Here is a 6,322-nt window from a genome sequence, read left to right on the forward strand (position 1 = left end):
CTTCTTTTACCATTCTTTTTTCTTTTTCTTATTGTTTCTTTATTTCCTTAAATCGCTTTTAATTATTCAATTCATTTAAATTTAAAGACCATATTACACCCCCACAAAAAAAACAAAACTTTGGTCCCACCCTCAATGTTCAAGAAATGGTTTACGGCCTTGCAAAACACACTACTCCAACATGGATCTCTGTGAACACAAGGGTACCTTTGATCTCATATTTCAAGGTGTCATATCATACATTTATTATTATTATTATTATTATTATCCCAGAGGTCTTATAAATTAGTGCAAGGTCATTGCACTAAATGTAGTAATTAGTAGAAGTACCTTTTACTTCTGCACTTTTAAGAAACACCCATTTCACGAGCATAATCAACAACCCAATAGGTGTCATAGTAAATAAGGACAGGCATGTGTTGATCTGTTAATCTCTCTGGCGTCACAATGCTGTAGAAGTCATTTTTGCTAAATATTATTTTCTTAGTGCATCAGGCTCTTCTCCTTTAAAATAAAATCAAGGACATTTTGATTCCTCGTAATATAACAGGTTACTTTCTAACAGAGCTGTTAATGAATAATGCTGCAGCTGCAACAGATGTGATATTGTCTCATAGTTGAAATTACGTTTTATCCCTGCAATCGCACCAGTAATATTAGGGCTGATGTATATTCTCTTCATAAAATACTGTGCATTTGTTCAAAGAAATGCATGTGCATCTAATCATGCCTCTTGGATTAGACTATCGATGATCTAAAAAGAAAAAAAAGAAACTTCTGTCCATATTTTGTCCCAATAATAATGATAGCAATTAAATCTCATGTGATCTTTTTGGTCTTATACTGTACATGCTATTTTTACTGTACTGGTTTGCAGAGTCCTACTCTGGCATAGTTTTCGATGTCATCTATTTCAATTTTTCACCTCCTGATTACACTGAGCCACATGGATTTGGAGTCGTCTGTCCCTCATTCTCCCCTCTGCCCTTGTGAAAAACCATTTCTCAGATGAGCAGCGATTAGATGCAAGAGCTGATCTGTCAGTCATGTTAATGTGCTTTGTCAGTTCCACGGTGCTCAGTTATCTTTGCCTAAACTGAGTCTGAGCTCCTGCCGCAACGCAGACAGCGACAGAGGGGGCCAAATGACGACACGTGTTCAAAAAGCAACAATTTCACATTAAATGGAGTGCAAAGTGTGCCATCCATGATGATTAGAAACCTGACTGCAAATGTTACAGAAACACTGTCTGTTCTCTGTTCAATGATACACAATTAGGAAGCTTGTGAGGAGGATAAACGGGCTGTTATGGTTTTGTGGATTAATCTCACTTAATCTGGCTATGAATGAGAAATCAGAGAGATGATAGAATACGCCAATTATATCCATTCTTTGCATAAAGATACTTTAAGGTGGGTTAATATTTCAAAGTTGATCAAAAATTCAAACCAAAACTTTCTCATACAGGGTTTAAAATTCCACACTAAAACAAATTCAATATTCTTCACTATCCCTAGGTCATTATTTAAATAAGTAGATTTGTGACATCGATCATTTGTCAGATGTTCTCCAAAAAAAGATGCTCTTTGGATCATATCAAATCATGCAGGAGAACATGATCATTCGTTTATTTAGTTTATTCTGCTGTCATTAAAGCAAAAGAGAGATGAACCAAATATGAAGATGTTCAATAAAATTGTGAAATTCAAATTTTACTCAATTGTGACATTCAATTTTTGCTGATAATATAATTTGTTATTAAACTGATTAAATAATTCTGTACACTGTCAGAACTGCTGTTGAACCTGTCACACTTCCTTTACAGATCTGCACTATTTCACGTTATAGTCTGTCAATCTGGAATATCAAGATAACAGGCTAAAACAATGTGAAAATATGAATAAATGTGAATTCAAATGAAAACTGCGTTTGGCATTTTTTAAATCATATTTCTATCTCCCATTTATCTCTTAACCTTGATATACAGGCCTCAGGGTTCATGCAAACGTCACCAGATCAATACAGACTCTAAAATAAAGAGAGAGAATAACAAAAAAGCCATATAAAGACTGAAAGCTGATTTGACTGCTGTTACAGGGAAGTTGTTTCATGAATAAACACTTAGCTTAAGTCTCATTCCCTCGATAGATGATATCTTTGTGTAACTGTATGTGCTCTTTCGCAGAGGCTCAGAGCATAAACTTGCACACTACGTAGCCTACTGTAGCCTATGTACAAGTAAAACAAAGCGAAACAATTTGCATAGTTTGTAATTTTACAGTTGATATTAAGATAACTTTTAATTGCTAGAAAAGGGGAAATTGGAAACTGAAGTGGAAAAGGCGACCAAAAGAAATTATATTAGGCTATTATATATATATTATATATATATATATATATATATATATATATATATATATATATATATATATATATATATATATATATATATATATATTATAGGCTAGTTGACATATTTTAGCTTCTTCAAAGTAGCAACGCTTCCTAATATTTTAGCTAGATTGCATAGGCTACTCTGGATTTCTCTCAACCACTTTCATGGTTTTCCTTCACTATCCTGACCAACATTATATTTAATGTTAAGTTTACGGAACATTTGTCTACAAAACAAATTTCACGCATTTAAGCACGTCTTTAAATCAACAGTTTTTAATATGACAAATATTAATGCAGAAGCGAACAGTTCAAACGAGCATCTCAGTGTGTCAGCGCGCACGCAGTGTTGTAAGTGTTAATGTCAAACAGCTAATTCACATGCGCGAATTCACGCTTCTATTTCTGGTAGTGGCAACTTTCAGTATTTTGTATGAAACTAGAGACAAACCAAATTAGTTTACCGTTGTCTCGCTGTTTTACTGTCCGGCAACGAAGAAAAGATAAACCTCCCGCAGAAGAACTGTCACCTTAGCGTCTCACAAATCACCCTGTATTCAGCCGCTACCTGTCTTGCATGCGCGTACGCGCGGGGCTGCGTCTCAAAGCACTGCACAGTACAGCACCCACAAAAGCGAGCGGAACCTTTGACTCCGCCCTACATAGTGCACTATATATCCGTGTGAGAAGTGTTCAATTGACTTTCAATGGGGTCGATTCAAGGAACTGTTGCCATGATTGAAACTTCTGTTCGCGATCGAGCGTCTATATCGATCTTGTAGCCTGATGTAGCCTAACTTTTGTGATTAACAAAAGACACTTTGAAAACCTTGTTGAAATATGTCGCCTACATAGCCTAGTTGTATATAAAAGGAATACAAAATCCCCAAAGCTATAGTTTGATATAGCCTGTTACTGTGTAACATCTTTAAACATTTGGTTGATGTGTTGGTAGCCTAATATGTAATGTCGTTTGTTTCTGGTAGTGTTAAAATAAACTATATGCACTTGAGTCTGCTTATCTGTGTGAGTAAGGTTTGCAGAGAAGGAACACACAACTTCTGCAGTTCTGCTAGAGTGGCAAAGCATGCGACAGGAAACACAGCTTGAGAACAACTCACTGGAAGTGTGTGGTTTCTCTCTCTTTCTCTCCCTAACACACCATGTAAGAAACCTTGTGTCTTTTTATGCATTTTACAACACCCAGACAAAGTTATACACATTCTACATTCTAAGCACATACTGATGAAGCTGATTCTGGCTCAAGTTCATGGTTTCTATAGAGCAGAGGTCTGGACAAAATGTATGTTTGGTAGTTGGTTGGGGGTCCCCCTGTGCAACCCTTTTATGCACCTGCAGGAATCAGGCCAACACCTCAAGCCACATATACGGTTTGACTTTTCATCATGTTTTTGCATGTTTTGAGCAACGTTGTTATGCTCGACAATATGTTATCATAGTTAACTGCATATATAGCAACTTACAATTGTAACATGGAAACAGTAATGTAAAATGTGACCCCTATATTTCCAAGAACTCTCTGAAATGGCTGTTTTATGTCCAGGCGGATCTGAGCTGTGGTAACTCTGGGTTAAATCCTTTTCTAATTCTCCTTTCTGACAAATATCCTTCCCTGTCTGTCAATAATTAAGTTAAGCTTCCTGACAGAACACAGAACATGACCTCAGACAGGTCAGAATGCAAAAGTGAATGGGATTCCGCTGCTGTATCCTGACCAACTGTTATATAACTACTGTTGGTCACTCAAGCAGACCTATCTCAGTCATGCTTGGCTTGATGTGAAGGAAAATGGAATACATAAAATACTAAAGACACTCCTTTAAAATGGAGTTTGTATAGGTTTGAGTGTGCAGTTTATCACCTCTATCAGCACATGATGCACTTCTTGATTCTTTGATAACACTAGTCAGAAAAATGTATTTTTTTTTGCACTAAATGAGAACGGGGGGGGGGGGGGGGGGTTAAGGTACTTGACTCATACATTTGTCATTTATAACCAGGATGACAGTGATTAGAATTATGTCATTAGTTTTCGAATGAATATACATATATTAATATCAACAGCAGGATTGAAAGCATTTATAATAATTTATATTACAGACCTTGTTTTGTCAGAGAAAGGTGATTATTTCCATTTTATGCATCCTGAAATTAATGTTTTACAGTAACCTATAATTAGCAGTGTGTGCAGGGCCGTACTTAACTCATATTGTGACATACATAGGCAAAATAAATAATTCATCTTTGAATGAATCTGCATTTTGAACGAATCAGTTTAAATAATGATTCAATGACCCATTCAATAAAGACGGTCAATTACTTTGTTCCTGAATAAATCAGCCGTTTGAATAAATCAGTTGAATGAACTCATTAAGACAGTGACTTGCCGCAATTTTTTGTCGGTTTTAGATTCATATTTAAAATACCTTTTCATTAATAAGTTAAAATTAGAAATCATTTCATATTTAAATATTGAATTCAAAAACAATCTTGTAGCATTATTTATGCAATTGTAAATTTATTTAATGCCACTTCTGATGCTGCTTCTGTGTCACCTCTGCACTGCAAAGATGGATTTTGTTGATAATGATTTCAATTGATTGGTAACAGCCCTGTATACTGTTTTCTCTAATTGAATTGAATTTGAATGTCAGAATTTGACATAAAAGGTGATGCATATACATCTAATAAGTTTAGAAAAAAATGCCCTTTGAAAAACTGACCGTTGTCCCCCGGTTTCACAGACAAGGCTTAAGACTAGTCTCTTTTTAACTCTTTAATAATCAAAAATCCTGAAAAAAAGTATCACAGGTTATAAAATAAATATTAAGCACCATTTCTAACATTTGATAATAAAGAATGATCACGTGGCACTAAATTCAGCTTTGCATCACAGAAATATAAAGTATAGTAAAATAGAAAACCATTATTTTAAATTTTAATAATATTTCACTATATTATTTTTCTGTATTTTTGATCAAATAAATCCAGGCTTGATGAGCATAAGAGACTTCTTTCAAAAACATTAAAAATAGTAATGTGTCCAAACTTATGTACTGTGTAAGTAAAAATATACTGCTTTTAAAATTAAATGTTGTATAAATAAAAAGGTTAGGAATCATATTTGTTTCAAGTGTTTTTTTATTGGGGGTGGGGGGCCTCCAACATGAATTTTGCCTAGGGCCTCCTAATGTCTAGAACCGGCTCTGCATGCGAGCATAGGCATGCGCCTAGAATGCCTATGCATAATTCCGGTCCTGATCATGTGAGATGTAGTTTTGATACCTGATTGAGATGTTATCTAATTCACAGCTCTGCCGAATACCTGCCTCAGATGCAGGCAGATAGATTCGGCAGAGCTGTGAAATAGATAACATCTCAATCAGGTATCAAAACTACTTTTCAATGGCAACCTGTTTCCTTTCTTCAGTAGGAACCCTGAGAACCCAGCTCACACCTGAAAGAGAGAGAGCAAACATTAATACAAATCTGTATCAGTAACATTGGTTTAGGGGTAACATTTTATGCATGGGACATAGAAAAAATGATTTAAAAATGTTGCCACATCACAGATGTCCAGGCCACCAAAACACACACACACACACACACACACACACACACACACACACACACACACACACACACACACACACACACACACACACACACACACACACACACACACACACACACACACACACACACACACACACACACACACACACACACACACACACACACACACACATACACACACACACACACACACACATGTTGTGTTTCCATGTCTTATGGGGACTTTCCATAGACATAATGTTTTTTTTTTAAATATATATATACTGCACAAACTGTATATTCTATCCTCTAACTCTACCCCTTAAACACTACCCATAGAAAACTTTCTGCA

The 6,322-nt window shown here is 35.6% G+C and overlaps 1 protein-coding gene across 2 annotated transcripts in view; it reads right to left on the reverse strand.

The window, feature by feature from the left end:
• Positions 1-3,030, reverse strand: part of grap2a (GRB2 related adaptor protein 2a) — a 10,000-nt gene extending 6,970 nt beyond the window's left edge. The window contains exon 1 of one of the 2 annotated variants that reach the window (XM_081349087.1): positions 2,859-3,030. The gene's annotated coding sequence lies outside the window, so the exon portion shown is untranslated. The remainder of the gene's footprint in view (positions 1-2,858) is intronic. The other variant, XM_081349088.1, reaches the window with a different exon arrangement.
• Between the last annotated feature and the right edge of the window lie 3,292 nt (positions 3,031-6,322).

This window comes from Scardinius erythrophthalmus (genome assembly GCF_964197995.2).
Source record: "Scardinius erythrophthalmus genome assembly, chromosome: 1".
Taxonomy (NCBI): Eukaryota; Metazoa; Chordata; class Actinopteri; order Cypriniformes; family Leuciscidae; genus Scardinius; species Scardinius erythrophthalmus.